An 18,940-nucleotide genomic window follows, 5' to 3' on the forward strand; every position below is an offset into this window, starting at 1 on the left:
AATTTGGTAACAGTCATAGTGAGCAAACGTTTGCAGGACTTGACTCATCAAAATAATTACTTTGATCACAGAAATATCATACAGAAGATGATGCTAAATTTACAACTGTTGCCCATGAAATCTAGAGTAAGAAATCTAATATAAGGTGTTATTTTGTGCGGTTTTGGTTTTGTTTCTTTAAATTGATGACTTATTATTACGAGAAATATCCCCTCCAAAGCTTGAAGCATACACCTGAGAGATTAGTCCTAAAATTCTATTAATCATGTTTGATCTGCAAAAGCATTTAATGGATACTCTTGAAACATTTTCTACTTTGTCTCTGCAATACAACCATCCACTTCCTGGTAGTTTTACATCAAAGAAAATGACATGAGGGGCTTAAAACAGGATTTCTGCCAGGTCTCATATCAGCACAAATTTAGTTATGGAAACATTTCTGAATGTCTTTAATCTATGACTTCCTAGTTATTTATGGAAACCATTTTATAATGAGACAATATATTTCTTATTTACTTGCAATGCATTTTATTCTTCCTAATTCTTTAGGCCTGAAAAAGCAGATATCAGTGAAATCTCTTTTTAGAAGAATATTTTTACAGTCAAATCAGATTATCACTACAGTGCTTATTAGTTTAATAAAGTAGTCCAGTCAGAAATGAGTTCTCCCTCTTGAATTCCTAGGGTGAATGGCCAAGTTAGTGAGCTCTCATTCCTAATAAGGTAATTTAAATACTTAGTAAAATAACTAAGAATTATTAGTAGTGGCTGGGAATATAGTCCTCTTGTGGTTTTCTGGGCTAAAAAAGACTGATACAACATTACAAGCTTCAGATGATAGTTTGCAGATAACAGCGTGTATTTTTGAAAGAAACTAAAGTAGATTGATTCTAACACCCTTTAAAGGGAAATTATTGCTAAATCTCACAGGTTATTTAGAAATCCCAGAAATTATTAAAAACTTGGAGAGAAGAATATATGGACCATTTTGACTTTAGAAGTCAACTACTCCCAGTAATGTAGCTGTCTGATGTTGCACTAATTTTTTGAAAGTGAATAAGTGGTCTTTAATCACAGAATTTAACTATCACAATCACCTCATTTCATGCAAAAAAAATCTTCTTATATCAAAGTACTGAGTTTGTTTATTATTCTGCAGGTAGTTAGATAATCACCTTATTAAAAAAAATGATTGTGAAAACAGATTGAAAAAGTAAAATGAAAAGAATGTATCAGAAAGGGGACAGTTTTCACAGAACACGACATGTTTTTTCACTGCTCATCTCTCATCCCTTCAAACAACCTATTTGTTTTCAAGCTCCCAAGGTATACCAGGCAAAGCACTAGGGAAATACATAAGAGGAGGTAAGAGAGGAAGAACATTTAACATTTATAATTAATAGATGTTAAGATACGAACAGAAAAACACATAAGTGTAAAATACAAAAGTTATCTTCAAAGTTTTTACTTCCTTTCATTGACTTCTGCTTATGACTAACAAGTTTTCCATTACATCACATTATGTGTAATTAAAGTGTCTGACATTTGCAGATTCTGAACAAATGATGTGGTAAAGCAAGGAAAATATGTAAAAAGACCTTTGGATTGAAGTATTTGTATGTTTTTACTTAATAATGTTCAGTTAAAAAATGATAGCTTTCTTGTTAAAAACATGAAGTGATGTAGGACATCCTGCCTCAAGAATTCCTCAAATGTAAAATAAACAATATGTAAAGAAGATATACTTTGCTCTCTCCACAGAATGTTCCCATCTTTTGGGTGAAACATAAAAGTTGTATAATTTTAGCTAAATGTCCCAGTAATCTAGAGAAGGAACTGGAAAATAACCCTGCCAATTGAAACTGCAGGAGTTCTTTTGGCCAGTGCCATGTCAACAGAGTCATTTTCATCAACTAAGTGGGCTTTTGGAATAACAAAAAATATGCAGTATTGTCAAAGATGCCCATGAATATATAAAACCAAATTTGCCACAGGCAGAAACTCTTTCCAAGCAGATAAAAGAAAGCATGAGTCACACACCTGTACTTGCCAAAATGCCACACATAAACATCCAAGGGCAAGTGAATGAGAAGAAAAAAAAAAATTACAAGAACAGCAGAAAATGTCCTGTTTCCACTCTTTTGTTTTGTTTTGTCTTTCACAGAGAAGTACAAGAGGAATTTCATGTTCTCCAGTGTTCTGGAGATCCAAAGTTTGAAACAAGAAATACAAGAAATGAAAATCTGTGTAAATGTCAGTAGTAACAACAGTTTTCAGCTCAGATTTGCACTGGAACTTTGAACGAAAAAAAATCTAATGTATGTTAAATGGTATTAGGTCGTGCAAGCTTTTGTATGATCAAACCAATTATTAAAGAAAAGAACAAAAGTGTGAAGTTTGAGATCTTCAGCAAAATTGCCCTAGGAATTGAAGAGCTATAGGATGCAGTGCTGACACTGGCTGAGAAGCAATATCTGGTGAAGCCAGCAACTCTTCTTGTAGCAACTTATTTGTGGGACTGACATCCAAATACTCCAGACAGTTGGGACAGTAGAAGTATATGGAGACTCCTCTGGACTTAAAGGATTAAAATAAATGTGATTTAATCTTTTATTTTAGATCAGCTCCTCCTCTGACAAAGTACCTTCCAAAACCCCTGAAGTGAAATGGAATGTTGTTAAATAAATCAGAGTGTAGACATAACTGAATGTAGTCATGGTTTTCAGTGACATCGACTCCACTGAGAAGAATTACCTAGCTCTGCTCAGAATAAGCAGTAGAACAACCAGCTGGAATTAGCAGAGATTTCTGAAGAAATCAGAAATAAAATAGGTGTATATTTGACCTTACATGAACCAAAAATGGCCTATCCTGGAGAAAATAAATAAATAAATCCAAATAAAAGGGATTGCCAGCTGAAAAGTGTATATTTCCATGAAAGCATTTCCTTAGGGATATTTCTTTGGAAGGAGGTGATGGGAATGAGATTTGTCAACACAAATTTTACATCCACATGCAGTTTTCTGAGAAGTGGAAGCCAAAATGGCTCTGTGGCTTACATGAGATTTGCACTGAATTACTCTGCTGCCAAATCAAGATTATTAACTCTGTACATACTCTATGCAATTTCTTGAACTGGATTAAATTGGTTGTTTGTATATATGTATATATATGTACCATATATGTATATATATGTACCATATGTATATATATATATACATATGGTAAATGGCAGTATTTTTTACAAATAAAGATTGTTATGATTCAGACCTGATAAATACATTCAAGAAAACACTATAATAAAAGAAATATACAATGAAGCATTTAGAGACAATGGACACTTAATATGACCTATACTGAAGTCCAATTTATTAGATTCAAACTGGCATTCAAAAGAGTTTTAAACTAATAGGCCCAAGGAAGAAATTTGGAAAAGTGTCATGCGCATCTCTCCAAACCTGATTTTATAAAACAGGAAAAAGATAAGCAGTTTAAACAAGGGCCTATTTAAAAATAATAACATTATTTTAAAAAGAGCAGAAGTAGCAAAGATAAATGGTATAAGCATACTGGAGTAATTTGGAGACAGGTGAGTTACTGAAAAGATTATACTCTATCTAGTCAGTATGGGTAAGCTTAAAGAAAGACAATTTAGTTGTTTGGAAAGTAATGATAGTTGTCAGTTACATACCAGAGGAAAGAGAACTAATAGACTGGGACATAAAATTAGATAATAGTGATATAGTAAGACATGGCGGAATCATAATTGAAATGTAGATGTTGAAATACTATTCTAACAGCTAGAAATAAAATTAAGGCTACTGCCACAGTAGCTAGTAGTCACTTCTGAAAGTAAAAATTTGCAATAACATGGATACAACTGAAGACTTGAATGTCAAAATTAATTTGAAGCGTTGTAAACTGATTTAGGGTCAGAAATTTGATAGTGTCTCGCATAGATCAAATCTGAACCTGGATGAAGTCCACATTAACATTAACATAACATTAACATTTTGTTGGAAAGAAAATGGCTGTCAGAACGTGTATCGTTATGTAGACATATTAATTTCCCAGACAAGAATTGGAAAAAACATGCTACCAAATATGGTAAAACCCATTTATTCCTGAATATGATAGTCAACATATTTGTTCACCAAGTGTACTGTGACTAATAAGTCCCATTATTTAAAAAAGGTTCTGGTCAGCTGGAAATGACAGAACAAGCAAAAGACCTGGACATAGAACTTAATCACAAGATTACGATGAGTCACCAGTATGATGATAAAATGTAATGTGATACTAACCCAGAGCAAAAGCAAAATTTTTCCAGTAGAAATAGAGACATATTAAAATAATTTTGCAAGGTAACAGTAAGCTGCAGCCAGCACCCTATCTTAAGCTGTGTGCTAAGATGAACTCAAAGCAGAACACGTATAAAGAAGAAATAGTTATTATTCTGGGGAACTCAGAGTCTATTTTGGGAGGAGGGACAAGACAGAGCAAAAACAAAATGTTGTTCTCTATGAATTTTGCTAACTCAAGGTAAGAACAGAAAGGACTGTGCTGGGAGGCAAAAAGTTACCTGGGCATTTAAAGGGCACATATAACTTTTCCTGAAAAATCAAACTTTGGGCATTGAGGCTGCTCCTTTAATGCAAGAAGTATAAAATGTTCAGAAGACAAGCCATCAAAAAAACAGACTTAACAGCCTTTCTCTCCATCTTGTTCAGGGTTAATATGTCATACTGCCATGGACAATGGTATTTTGGTCTATCTGCCTGCATTGAATTTCTCAGGAATTACTTGCTATATTTTTTCACAGACACCTAAGACAGAGTGGAGTACTGTATAAAATCAAACCTATCAAAATAAAAGTACCTAACTTATCTGACTAGATAATGAGTTTGTTTTCACAGTTACAGAAAGTCTGCTGTGATTCAAGTGCTAATATTTTGAGTGATGTGCTTGTATTCTAACAAGTGATTTAAAGCATTTTTTAAGTCGTAATCATGGGTAGATTGCCTACAGTACAGCCGTCCATCTGGAAATTTCAGATTTTGTTTATCTGTTTTCACAGGAATTTTGACACATCAAATACTTGGGGTTGCAGAAAAATGGCAATATGCGTTTTAACTACACACTGTCTAGGTAAACACTTGTCAAATGAGGAATACTGAAATCAAAACAAGCTTGTGTGTGTGTCACTCCATAACTTACGGACTTTCTGGCTGCCAGACCAGATTACAGTTACAGTTCCAATACTCATCAATAAAAAAGGCAGCACTCAGAAAATTGCTGGTCCTATTGCATAAGGAGTTATATTTCGGCTTGCATTACAAATATGTAAGAATAATTATATTTCTATCATACCCAAAAATAGAAGGAGCAAGAGACTGAAGCCTCTTCATGAGTTCTCAACAAATACAGTCTGACAGTAGATCAGCCTCACTGTAGAATGTATGAAGAGTTTGGGGATATATTTTGGTATAACATTGAAAGGTTAGTAGAACTGAACTTGTCCTAGCTGGAGGAATGTGGAAAGATGCCTTTAAGCATCTGTATACAGTAAGTTTGGGTTAGGAATCAGGACTCAAGTCAAGACGAGAGGGAGTTCTCGTGAAATATCCACCTAAACAATTGGAAATCCCTTGTGACCAGCTGTTCCCAGCATCTTAGATTTACACAAGACATACTAAAGAAGCAAAGAGGAATTTAAAATCGACCAAAATCCAGAACAATAGGGAAAGATTTGTATCACAAGCTTCCTGAACCTGAAAAGACTTAATACACTCAAATTCTCAGCTTTACCCTATTCACAAATTTAAATGCGCTGGTAAATTTAAAAAAGACCTTCACAAATAATATATACATACATACATATATATGTAACCGTTAACTCTTGAAGTGTTATCTCAGCAGCTGTGTAAAATATTTTCACCTGAAATTCACACCCATTTCAATGGGTTCTGCAGTTCAGGCTAAATCTCTGATTACTTATTCAGGCCTAATACCAAATTTTTTACTTGAAAAAAGAAATCCTGGAACTTTCTACAAAGTACAAATAAAGTCTTATCTGTTCATTTAAGTTTACACTAAAATTCCAAACATTAATAACATGTAACATGGAAGAAAAGAACTGACACTGCATTCTGACCTTCTCCTTACCAGTATGTGTATTTTCTTCCTTCAAGGATATATTCTACCTCATATGTCACATATCATGCTGCACGTGATTATCAGGCGGCCTAAAAATCCTACAAACCTATGCGCCACCTTAGAATCTTACCTGAAACCTATCTGATCCAACAAGGATCACATCACACAGGAATGAAATTTTTAATTGAGCAATTAATTTGATGTTGTTTCGTTACTGAAAGATACAACAAACTATGCTGTGCATTCTACCACCTGTAAATGTGTCAGAAAGGCTAGAAATAGCCATCAGAACATACTGCCATACATTAAACTCTGTCTTGAAGCACACCAGGCATCCTGCATTAGTGCTAGATGCTTATCAACTATGTAATGAGGCTTAAATATTAAAGCTGTAGATGACAAAACACTAAGATGACTTTTGCTTTTTTCTTCAAAATATTCAACAGCTGTGTTTACTCAGGGTTTTTTTTTTTTTAACTCATAGAAATAAGGTATACTGATTTCATATAACAGAATGAGCAAGACAACTTTTATATTCTTCTGAAGCCATTAGGTTTTTTTCTTAGCAACTGTCAAGAAAATGCTTAGAACAACTGCTGAAAGACTTTATTTGTTTCAGTAATTGGCAAACCCAGGTTTCCAGGTAAAACCTATGAAAACATTTCTAAGCATAATGGCACCCAAATATCACAGCATCTGAAATTCCTCTTGCAGCACAGGAATCCATCGTTTTTCACAGGCCAGTCAGCTTACTGCATGTGATGGGCTGCCCTTTCAAGGTACTCTGGCAGCTAAAGGGAGCCAGGGTCTTGGCGTAACAAATGCTCTGAGAAATTCCTCAATGCAGGGAAATAATGGCAAATTGCAGAGCTCCTTTTGTGACTAATGATCCATCCAACTTAATGGCTAAGCGATGGCATACCTCATGTGCTGCAAGAATCTACTGGTGCTCTGCCAAGTAGAAATTAGACATTTTTCATCTTATTTTATATTACACTGACACTCATCAATACCAGTTTTCATCCTTTCCTTAGTTTTGGGTTGTGCCTTTTTTTTAATTTGTTCACCGTAGACCTATTGTAGGCAGAATTTATTCAAACATAACAATAATTTCTTCACCATCCAATGACTGGCTGTAAAAGGAACCTTAAAGTTCTGGAAACTTTTAAGGTCTTCTTCATAAAGCAGATGAGCTTCTCAGCATTCTACAGACATTTTTGTAAAATTACCTAGACAAGAGCAATCCTAGCCAAAACCAAGATTTATTAAAAACAGAGAAAATAGAATCCAAAGAAACCATTTCCTGAATAGCACCGAGCTTACACTTCAGTAAAACAGGCTTTCTGTGATAGAACATGGCAGTGGGAGGTTCAGGCATATGATTTCGGATAGTTTCCAAAACAACAGTATCTAAAACATATCACACTTTTCACGTGTTTCTTTCCTACCAGCATACACATTTAGTTATATATATATATTGCTAGTAAAATACTACAATACTAAAATTCTTGCTGTTTATTTCAAAGACTTTTAATGTTAGATACATAAAGGGAAGCACAATATCAGGTTTCAGAACAGCCTATCCCTTAGGATAACCTCACATGGCAACTTCCATTTGATAGAGATGGTCAGATTATGTTATGATCTGTCTGGAATGAACATACTTTTTAAAATTAAGAAGTCATTAAAAAAATAGTGAATTTACTTTGCCACAGAAACCAGAGCAACTGACATAAAATTTGGAAAAATATTAGAAGCTTTCATTAGCATGAGAGCTTCTATTTTTTTCAAGTTCTATCATCTGTTCAAGTAAAAAGTCATAACCTCACTACACTTTTTCCCTACATTTGTTCAGAGAAATTCATTACTTTAAATACTTCAGCAACTTCAGAAGCCCAAATTATCCCCCCCAAAATTATCTTCCCTCTACATATACACTCACAAGCCTTTCCTACCGCTAGAAAAGGGAAGTGCAAAGATTAGTCAATAATATTTCTAAACAAGCCAAAGTTTCTGCAAAGGAATTGTTCAAATAAAGACCCCAATATCAGTTTAGCACAGCAACATCTTCAAGACTAAGCTTCGGATCACTTTTGCTGAGCTAAGCCAATTCTGTGCCATCTCTCTGATTTTTCCTTAACTGAATGATGTCTGTTCCCACAAGGAAAGAGGACAATATCCCTTACTGGCAGATGCTCTGGAGAATGGATGAATTTTGAGGAAAGACATGGCATGCTCAGTCTCCAATGGGAAGTTAGAGAATAAGCTGCTTCTGTCTCCAACATTTCTCAGACTATGAAAAAGGGGAAGGAATTATACAGTAGCATATACTTTCATGGTAAATGTCAAAAATAGTCATGCAGCTTAAAATACTATTCTCAAATATTTCTCAGGTAACATTGCCTCCATAAGTTTAAATATGTTTACTTATTGAAATCTAGATCTCTTGCTATACACACTTTCATCAAAATGAGTCAATCATAAATATTTTCACTGAAGTTAGGAACATGCTGCAGAGTTTCTAGTTCAGTCTTATTCTTTGCCATTATTCTTAGCTCTGAAATTAAGGCCTTATATTTTAATAAATGAAGAAGGCACAAGATACACTAGTTCCACAATCCAATAATTATTATTTTTTTAAGTGTAGTCACACTAGGCTGAGTCTCTCTTTACAGAACAGTTAAGGTTTCTACTTATTAAAAGAGATCAAAAATATACTGAAATCCCCTTATCCATTGCAGAATTCAGCTTCAGAATTTTGTTATGAAGCTGTAAAACAGCACCAAGTGGAACCAGAGATTCCAAAACTCTGTCAGAGAATCCCTTGGGCACTTCAGGACAGATTAAATCTACAGATTATTCAGGACAAAATAACTTAGCTTGCTTTTTGGCATCAGAAAAAAAAATACCACCATTTCTAAGACCTCAATTTCAGTTTGCTCCTGATTTCTCAAACATCTCAAATTCTCACTGCTGGAATTCCTCACTGTTTAATTCCTTCCAGTTTTTGTTGAAGAGCCTTCTTTACAGAAATATCACAAAATTATCTGATGGCAAAAATGGATATTTTCTAAACCCACAGCTTAACTGTCTAATCCTTACATTTGAGCCTTGATTTCAATCACAGATGAAGGCTCCAAACCTGATTTAGGGAAATTAAGGGATTCAAATCCCTTCCTTAAAATAAGAAGTAGGCAGAATAGCAGCAACATTGTACTCCAACCTTTTGAAAATCAGTCTCAGGCTCTGTGAAGTATCCCCAAAACCTACTTAGAACAATAACAGAGGGTGGACATAAGAAACTGAGCAGAAGCGCTGCCTTCTCCAGGAAGTGTGATACAGACTGGCAAAAATAAGCCCGGGCAGCTGGAGAACATTAGAAGGAAGTAATTTGTGAGGGTTGAACATCCATACCCTCAACTTTATAGCGTCTTTCATTCACTCAAAAGATTCAGGATCAAAGGTTTCATTTAAGGCTAACCATTGAAAACACACCAAGAGATTTGACCATCCAGTAGCATTACTTCAAATCATGTTTTCAAACAGAACTGCCCCAGGAAACAAAACATCTGTTATTCACCATGGAAAAAAAAAAATGTATATTTTGATGTAAGTAACACCATTGCACGGCAATTTTAAAACAATATAAATTCATATTTCAAACAAGCTAGGTAGTCTTCGTTGCAAGTTTCTGCTATACTCTCATATCTTCAATGGCATTCCTATTTTTCTACATAAAGCCATCAAATTTTCAACTTCTAATACATTTCACACTTACATGAACACTCAAGGAATCACAAGTGACCACAGAAACAGTCAATCACAAGAATTATAGATTAATTTAGATTGGAAAAGATCTTTAATATTATGAAGTCCAACCATCACCTATCACTTCCAAGTCCACCACTAAGCCATCTCCCAGCGCACCACATCCATATGTCTTCTAAATATCGTCAGGGTTGGCAAATCTTCCACTTCCCTAGGCATCCTCTTCCAACGCCCAACCAGCATTTCCACAAATAAATGCTTCCCGATATCCAATCCAAACCTCCTCCGGCACAACCTGAGGCTGTCTCTGCATGTCCCATAAGTTTTCACCTGAGAAAAGAGACCACCACTCTCCTCACTACAACCTCCATCCAGGTAGTTGAAGAGAGAAATGAGGCCTCTCTTCAGCTTCCTTTCCTCCAGGACTAACCACTCCCCATTTCCTCAGCTGCTCCTCTTAAGCCTTGTTTTCTTGTCCTTTCACCAACTTTGTTGTTTTTCTCCAAACACACACCAGCAACTCAAATTCTTTCTTTTAGCGAGGGGCCCAAATCTGAACACAGTCCTTGAGGCATCTTTTCAGCCACTGCTCCCCAAGCCTGTATTGCTGCATGGGTTTGTTATGACACCAGTGGCATTTAGCCTTGTTGAATGCCATACAATGGGATGCAACTCATCAATCTAGCCTAACGAAATCCCTCTGCAGAATCCCTCAAGCAGATCAACACTCTTGCCGAACTTGGTGTCATCTGCAAATTCATCAAGGATGCATTCATTCTCCTCACCAAGATCACTGATAAAGCAAAACTGGCTCAGTTACTGTGCTATGTAGAACATCACTTGTGATTGGCTGCATATTGGATTTAATTCCATCCACTAGCCATTGGACCCAACCATCCAACCTGCTTTTTCATCCAGCAAACAGTCCATCCATCCAAGTGACAAGCATGCAGTTTTTCTCTATGAGAATGTTGTGGGAAACAGTATCTAAAGCTTAGCTGACTCTGTTGGCAACAATTCAGATTGTTTTCTGCAGTGGCAGAAGCAGTAATATACACTTTCATTTAAAAGAAAATTTCAGCCTAATATATTGGCTCTGACTGGTCCTGCAGTAGGCAAAATCTTAAAAACTTTAAATCTCACTTTTACCTTTAAACATCATAATATAACAATTGAACATCCAGATTCATCTTAATTTTTGTTTGACAGAAATGTGAAAAAAGAAAATGAGGATTTTTCTTTTGGAAAGTATCACCTTTCCTTCAAAAAGCTTTTTGAAATTTGGTAAGAGAAAAATCAAATATTTTAGGCCAAAGCCACACAAAAATATTTTGGGGGTTTCCCACAAAAACCCTGTGAGTTTCGAAGAAATGTAGATACTATCTGGAACAAGTACATTCAAAAAAATCTTTTCCCATTCAAACAAAGATTCAAGCTAAAAGGTTATTTTGGGTAACCTCCTCCTATTTATTTCATCAATTATGCAACTGAATCTAATTTCATAAGAAGGAAGTCTCTCATCAACTATAACACTAAAATAAATAAATATATATATATATACTTCCCACAATTACATAGGAAAAATTGTCGTTTTTATTAGTATCTGTTGTAGTGAGAATCTTTGAAGAAAAAAATTAACACAGCACAATTGGTAAGTGATATTGCAAACATGATAAACTGCTGATTACAGGTTCAAACAATGCTTAAATGTTCAGTACAATCAAAAATGAAGCTAAAACGAGGTAGAGAGGCTGAAGGGAAGACAGCAACAATATTTCAACTAAGTATCAAAACATCTTAAAATGATCAAAGGAACCTATTAACCTGAAAGCATTTGGCCTCAACTCAAAGAACTTTATAAAAATTTTATGTTGATCTGCTTAGTAGTATTTAATGAAATCAGAATGTATCTGAAGTACATTTGGTGAGAAAAAAAAAGATTAAAAAAAAGAACATTTTCCACTTAATTGTTTTACATATTGCTGATAGGTTTTTTACATTCACATGGAGGCGTAAGATTCATATTCAGAGAAATGTGAAGAAAAAAAGGAAACAGATGGAGAAAAAGAAAAACAGAGAGGAAAAAAGAAACAGACTTCACATAGCCTTTTACATAGAAGCACACAGAGACAATTATAAGTGAATTCAAATTTCAGGAATAGACCTGTTAGAACCTATTTTTTCACTTCCAAAACCATAGGTATAGGCAAAATCGGAGCACGTGAATCAGCTCACTTAAGTCAAAGATCCCTGGTAATTTTCCAGTGAATATTTCAGTCTCATTTTGAAAAACACACTCAAGACAGATTTTCTTCTAGTGTCTGTCTGAATGGTACTTTCGCCTCCGCATAAGAATGCTGTACTGTTTTCAGATTCATTCCAATACTTTTCCCAGTGTTTCACTTTGAACTGAAGAAAATGAGAATTCTGAAGGCGCACCCATTTAAAAAACTGAGTCATATCAGGTCACAACAATTTGGCTTAGATGGCTACATAAAACAGCGCAGTTGGCACAGATCTATCATAAACAGCTTGGTAGTGATTTTGAATGAAAATGAGTATGCTTGGAAGCCTGCTGAAAGACAAACATGGAGATGTAGATTTTCAGTTCTCCATCCTATTCTTCATGCTGGCAAAGCACCTGCATGTTGTTATAGGCAAATGCCAAATGCTTTGTTTTGAGACAAGAGTTTACTCACTCCCTCATTTATAGCCACTTTCATGCATTCTCATGCAGGCTTTCTTCTCTGTTTATTCTCAGTTCAGTGATGTGACAGCCTCTGGTATTCCATCGCAACAGTAAACCCTATTTTCCAAGTGCCTTGTTTCCCAAGAACCACACAGTCAGATCAATGTAACTTCTTCAGAAATTATTTTTAAGGATGAGCTGGCAAACCTGGGGTTCAGAAGCTTCTATTAGTACCCAGATTATAACCCCTTTCCCTACAAGCAACCCTAAGAGGCTTCCGGCTCTCTCCTTGTCACAGTAGGCTCCTGAAGAAGACGGAACTCAAAGCATCAGTGTGGCTCTCTGGAAGCAATACATACAGAAAGCAAGAGGGATGAGGCACTGTTTTTCTCCAGTTTTACCCTAGGACAAATTCACTTACTTGAATGGAGTGGAATTAATATAAGGCAATGATAAATGAGATCTATTGATTCACTGACGGTGCCTCTGTAGGACCTTCTTGAGCACCAGCCTACTGAACAGTGCTTGCAGCAATGTCTTCCCTAACACTGTGCCATGCCATTTCCACAGACAAATTGTTTCCTGACACAGCATAGACTGATCTACATGTTTCCTTCTTAGTTAATGCATTATAACCACACTTTTAAGCACTGGTTGCCTTCTAATTTGTGTGCAAAGGCTTTCTGAGTCACACAGCCTTCAGCTGTGGCAAATCCATGTGGAGTTTTGACTCCTGAAGCACCCAAAGATCACAGGGGTTACAGATGCAAAACATATTTTCCATATTTCCCAAACTACTTTTATGATTTGATTATTTGAGAAACAAGGGAAGAAAAGACATGTCAGACCATTGGAGCCAAGAATGCCTTTTAAGGAGACACTTATAGTCAAACTTTTGGCCTTGAAGTCCAAGGTAGGAAAGGATGCCCTGAAGAAATATTTACATATCTCCTGGTCTTTTTTGAACTCATCAAAATTTCTCCACGTTTTGTTTTTAGTCAGATATTAATCCCCAGAGGCAGCTTCAGACAGTGAAAAATTAAGTCTGGTCATAATTGCTTGATAATTAGCAGCTCTCAGTAGCAACAAGCGAAATAATAAGCATTTCATCCAAGTATATCTAGTCATTGTTTTGAGACACCTTTCCAACTCAGGGTTTCTCAATTGTGGCCCACATAAAAAATGCCATAGCAGCAGGACAATATGAAAGACAACCCCTTTTTGGAAATCAGATAGGAGAAAAAGTGCCTTAAGAAAAGAAATTGCTTTTTCCAGTCTTCTTTCCAGTTCCAGTCTTCTTTCAGGAATTCCAGGAGACCTTCGCTGTTGAAAACACTCTGCTATACTCCTGGAGTTCCAAAACATTCATCGATTATCATAGAATCCTAAAATCATAGAATCCTTAGAGTTGGAAAGGACTTTTAAAGGTCATCTAATCCAGATTCCCTGCAATGAACCTGGACAACCACCTCAATCAGGTTGCTCAGAGCCTGGTCTAGTCTGAGCTTGAATGTCTCCAGGGACAGGGCCTCCACACCTCTGGACAAACCATTCCAGTGCTTCACCACTGTCTCTGTAAAATACTTTTTCTTTATATTCAGTCTAAATCTACTCTCTTTAAGCTTGAAGCCATTTCTCCTTGTCCTGTCACCACAGACCCTACTAAAGAGTCTGTCCCCTTCTTTCTTACAGCTCCCTTTCAGATACCAAAAGGCCACTATCATATCACCTCAGAGCCTTCCCTTCTCCAGGCTGAACAACCCCAGCTCTCTCAGCCTGTAAACCAGTGTTGTCCCAGGCAAAGCAACAATGAATAACATAAAAATTTGTATTGAACAGATATAATTCATGTTGGCCCTGAAGAGCCCTGTCAGCGTCTAAGTAGGAGAAGAAAAGTAACTTGAGGAGGACAATGAAATACTGAAGGGCACTGCTTAAAGCTGCCCTATCACTGTGAGAAAGAACAAGACAAAGAATTGGAGCTACCATCTCAACCTCAGTCTCCTATCCAGTCAATGAAGAGATATGGGCACTGTTAAGGACAGAGTCCATCTGACATTTTAAGCTTCTGCTTCAGGAGAAGTAGAGATGGCACCTGTAATCCACTGACTACTCTGATTGTGTATCCACAGATCATGGAAGGATGCTCAGTGACTACCTAACTACAGACTTTTACATTTCACACGCATTTACATATAGTTAGAAAAATTCCACCTTTTGACTCTAATCACATAGTACCACTGCTCTTGTAGGTTCCAACAGTGAAAATTCCTTCAGAAGACAATTATATCCAATATGAGAAAACACAACAGCTGGTTGTCAGCAATCTTCAAGAAACAGGGAAGTCAGAGATAAAGTATCATCAGTCAAAATCCTGTAAGATTCTCTGCCTCAGGAGGCAGGAAAATACAGACAGCTCTACTACAAAAGGAGCAGTTCCAACATGTTTATAACTGTTATCATCTAGACATTCATCTCACCTTTTTTAACAGGAGTATATCTTCCTTTCCTCTCTCTCTTGCTGAGGAAAAGATATTTGATCCATTTGTGAACTGGCTCCTAAATTAACTGTTCTTAATCCAGATATTCCTCCTCATAATTAGGAAACTCCATTGAGAAGATGAGGAATACAATTAAGAAATAGAGAGAGATACCTATACTTTAAGCTTTCCCAGACTTTATGGAGCCACTCTCCCAGAGCCCTCTTCAAAGCTGAAAGTTTTGAAGGTTTCTTTCTTCTTCTAGTATACACTGCCATTCATTTCAAAAACAAAACAAACTCCACAAAGCAGGAAAGACAGAAAGCACAGGAAGAAAGAAAGCACAAATTAACTAGAGATCTCATGTGTTCACTTTAGACTTCAGTGTAGTCACGGTCCCTATGTGAATAAAGCAAACAAACACAATGACAAATTAATCAAGCTTGAAAGGATAACAAGAATTGAAATTATTGTAATTATACAGTGTTCACAGAAATGCCAAACTGAAGTACTCTGAATTGTAAATGAGACCTGAGGGTCAAGTTCTGTTCCAGGGAACACACCAGAAACCTCATCCAAGTGAAGTAGCAGTAACCAGTAATCCAGAGCAGGACTCCATGCATACTGTCCCTTCCCCAGGAAATTCCTCTCTCCCTTTGGATTAAGGTTCTCTGATTTCAGAATTATAATCACTGTCTTGTATACCCAGTCAGTTAACGTTCTTGCTTCTCTACTATATGCCTTCTGGAAAGAAAAATCTGAACTTCAGCCATGAGAACACAGCAAGGAATACTCTGCTTTTTATATCTACAGTCTTTCTGAAATAGCTCAAAATGGATGTACCACACATATCAGTTACAGTTTAGGCTCACAGTTTAAGCTCTGTTCTGCTCTAACAGTAGATACATTAAGGAGGAAAAAAAGCAAATGGAATATCCTAAATCTAAGTAACACTACATTTGCTCAACCTAAAGGCACAACACACCACTTTAGACATAATTCCCTTCAGTTTCCACCATGTACAATACCTTAGGGGGATTCTGAATGTCCCCTAGTTCAAGAGGGCACTTCACATATTCTCCTGATTGTCCCTAGCCAGCTGCTACACTTGGCCCACTCAGCCCTTTGACCTTAACCATCTTCATAAGCACAGTGGATAGAGTTTGTTCCAGCTACCTACCTCTTCCATCTGATGTAAACCTGGTACAAATTACAAATACTTTTCACAAGCTGTATGTTGGTAGAGAATTTAGCTGATAATCTTCTCCATCATGGCTTCTGTGTAACCCATTAGGAGATAAATTTTTTTTCTCTAATATCTTTCATGTAACTTATCTTACTGATTAAATCAATGATGATGATATCCCACAGATTTGCAGAGGGACTTCACCTACTTACACACAACCCTGGAAGCCTTTTAAATGGGATTTCATGGAGTATACTTTGGCACGCCATTGAGAACAAGTTTATTTTACTTCCAAGATCACATACTCAGCTCAGCAGTGCTGAAATGCGGCAATGAATTCCTCTCATCACATAGAGATGATGATCAGCAATACTACCAATAGATAGGAAAAACTAACCAAGTTGCCCTAGTCAGTGGATCTTACTTGCATTTAAAACTGAAACATACATAGCAATTTGCCTGTGTTCTGCAGCAGCTGCAAACTATTAACTATGACAATGAAGTTGATTTTTAAACCAACAAATATGATGGCTATTATGAAAGTTCTACCACTATCACATGGTGTGCAGTCTTTAAATTCATCCCTTGCTGTGTGGCTGAACTTTTATTGAATTTTTTTAAAATTAAAAGAAGGTCATGTGAGGACAGAAAACCTCTTTGTCAATCAGACTGTGTAGCACACAAAATTCTTTCAGAACTCTCATGAAAGCCAAGACCAGCATACTGTACTTAATGCACAATGTTGCAGAAATACTACAGCTGTGTTTGAGAGATGAAAAGATAATCCCTCTCATTCCCCACTGCTTCCTTTCACCTCCAAAATGCCATCACCTATGTTGGGTTCCCAGAAAATCTAGCACCAAACAATCCAACTGAGGGAGTTTTCAATATAAGAAACCTTCAAAATAATAGCATTAGCCCAAAACATGGCTGTAATTCACTGACAGAAACAAAACACAGGAAAGCCAGCTGCCAATCCAGGAGATACATTCAGAAGGAAAAGAAGGATTTTAGCTTCTTCTGAGGGCTGGGGATGTATTTGAGAAATTCTTTCAGAGGGATACAATATAAAATGCCTCTTATTATGCAGAATTAAATCCTGGGAAACTATTCTGTAAAAATCAAGATCTAGCTTCTAAATAATACACATTTTTCCTCTATGACCCCAATTACATATCATAAAATGTATTTGAATTCTAGAAGCCCTTATAACTACTCAGCTGAAGATCTGATTCCTCCTAGTTTCTATTTCCATTCATCTTCTTTCTCACCTCATCATATGAGCTACCCTTCTCCTTCAAAAGAAAGGCACAGAAACCCACAAGAGGGCACGATCAGGCAGAGAAGGGTGTGAGCCTTACTGTTTTACATAACAAAATCATATGCATCAAAACACACATATACACACACACAACTTCCCAAATGTCTGAGGTTAGTTATCCTTCATGTCCTGACAAGTTACACCCACCTTTCCCAGAGGAACAAACTCACTCAATAACAAGTACCAGACTTCTGTTAGAACAGCAAATAAAGTAGGACCACCTACTGCCCAATTCTGCAAACATTTATTGGTAGACAGTCCTGCATGCCTACCACCAAGCATAACCTCTGAGTTTCAGCTGGTCTGACCATGTTACTAAGTGCCATATCTCCAGCAAATGTTCACAGAGTTATGCTCTATTGCTAGGTCAAAATCAGGCCAATTCTGCAACCCCTGTTTACAGTAGGCCTCAGGCACTAACTGATGATGGAATAACTCAAAAGAATGAAATGCTCTTTTGAATTTCAGGATAAGGCCCCCCAGTCAACATGTGGGAGCATTTATGGCTCTGTGAGACCTACGTTAAAAAAAAACTTAAAACCAGACAGTGTTTCCCTATGAGTGGCCAGTTTTCCCATGTTCCAGTTTGCTCTTTCAAAGAGGCTGGTAGGCTGAGATATCAGTCATTATGTGAAAATGACAACATTCTATTGAAACAATAGCAATTTTCAAGTGATGCTTTTTTTTTCAATAGATGTATGACATTCCTAGACATTCTATTAATTAGCAGGCCTTAGGCAACACATTTGGTAAAACAGAACAATCTGGCCTTTGATTTTTTCCAGTCCTTACCCGAGATCACACAGAGGTAGCCAGGCTGCTGATAGATCCCCCACACAAAGCACACACTCCAGCAAGCAGCTGTGTTAAGAACTACATACACGCCACTTTCAAGAATTTTCAGTCTGCAGGGAAAGAGAAAATAATTGTGTTGGACTGGGAAGCAGAATCTGTTCAGCAGACTTTACTAATCAGCCTCAAATCTGTTTCTGTGTCCTTTTTCCAGCTACCTGCCTCAGCTCCACTATAAAAAAAAAACAACCTGGCTGAAAAAACATGTCCTGAATGTTTCCTGTATTTCAGGAATTCAAACAAGCCCATTACTTTCAAAGTAAGGGGGCTATTAATATCCCGATGAGCATCTGAAATTAACAGCATCACAGGTTCTACACCTACATGATGGTTATCTAGGAAACTGGCATCCTTGTTACATCTTTTCTGGGCAGCTACAGTTACAATCCATCAGAACATAGGATGAAAAACATCATCTCAGTAAGTTGTAAGGTTCCAGCTGAAACACTCAAGCTTTTGATACTCCCACCTGCATTAATAATTTCTGG

At 36.6% G+C, this 18,940-nt stretch overlaps 1 long non-coding RNA gene across 7 annotated transcripts in view; it reads right to left on the reverse strand.

Moving 5' to 3' along the window:
• Positions 1 to 18,940, reverse strand: part of LOC122158113 — a 137,633-nt gene that overhangs the window by 16,095 nt on the left and 102,598 nt on the right. For 6 of the 7 annotated variants that reach the window (XR_006168133.1, XR_006168131.1, XR_006168132.1 and 3 more), the window contains one exon: positions 18,393 to 18,505. The exons of the other annotated variant lie outside the window; for it this stretch is intronic. This is a non-coding gene — a long non-coding RNA (uncharacterized LOC122158113). The remainder of the gene's footprint in view (positions 1 to 18,392; positions 18,506 to 18,940) is intronic. 7 annotated transcript variants of the gene reach the window in all.

The sequence above is a fragment of the Centrocercus urophasianus genome, unplaced genomic scaffold, assembly GCF_019232065.1.
Source record: "Centrocercus urophasianus isolate 14NV4802_14NV808 unplaced genomic scaffold, USGS_Curo_1.0 seq_14, whole genome shotgun sequence".
In the NCBI taxonomy this organism is placed as follows: Eukaryota; Metazoa; Chordata; class Aves; order Galliformes; family Phasianidae; genus Centrocercus; species Centrocercus urophasianus.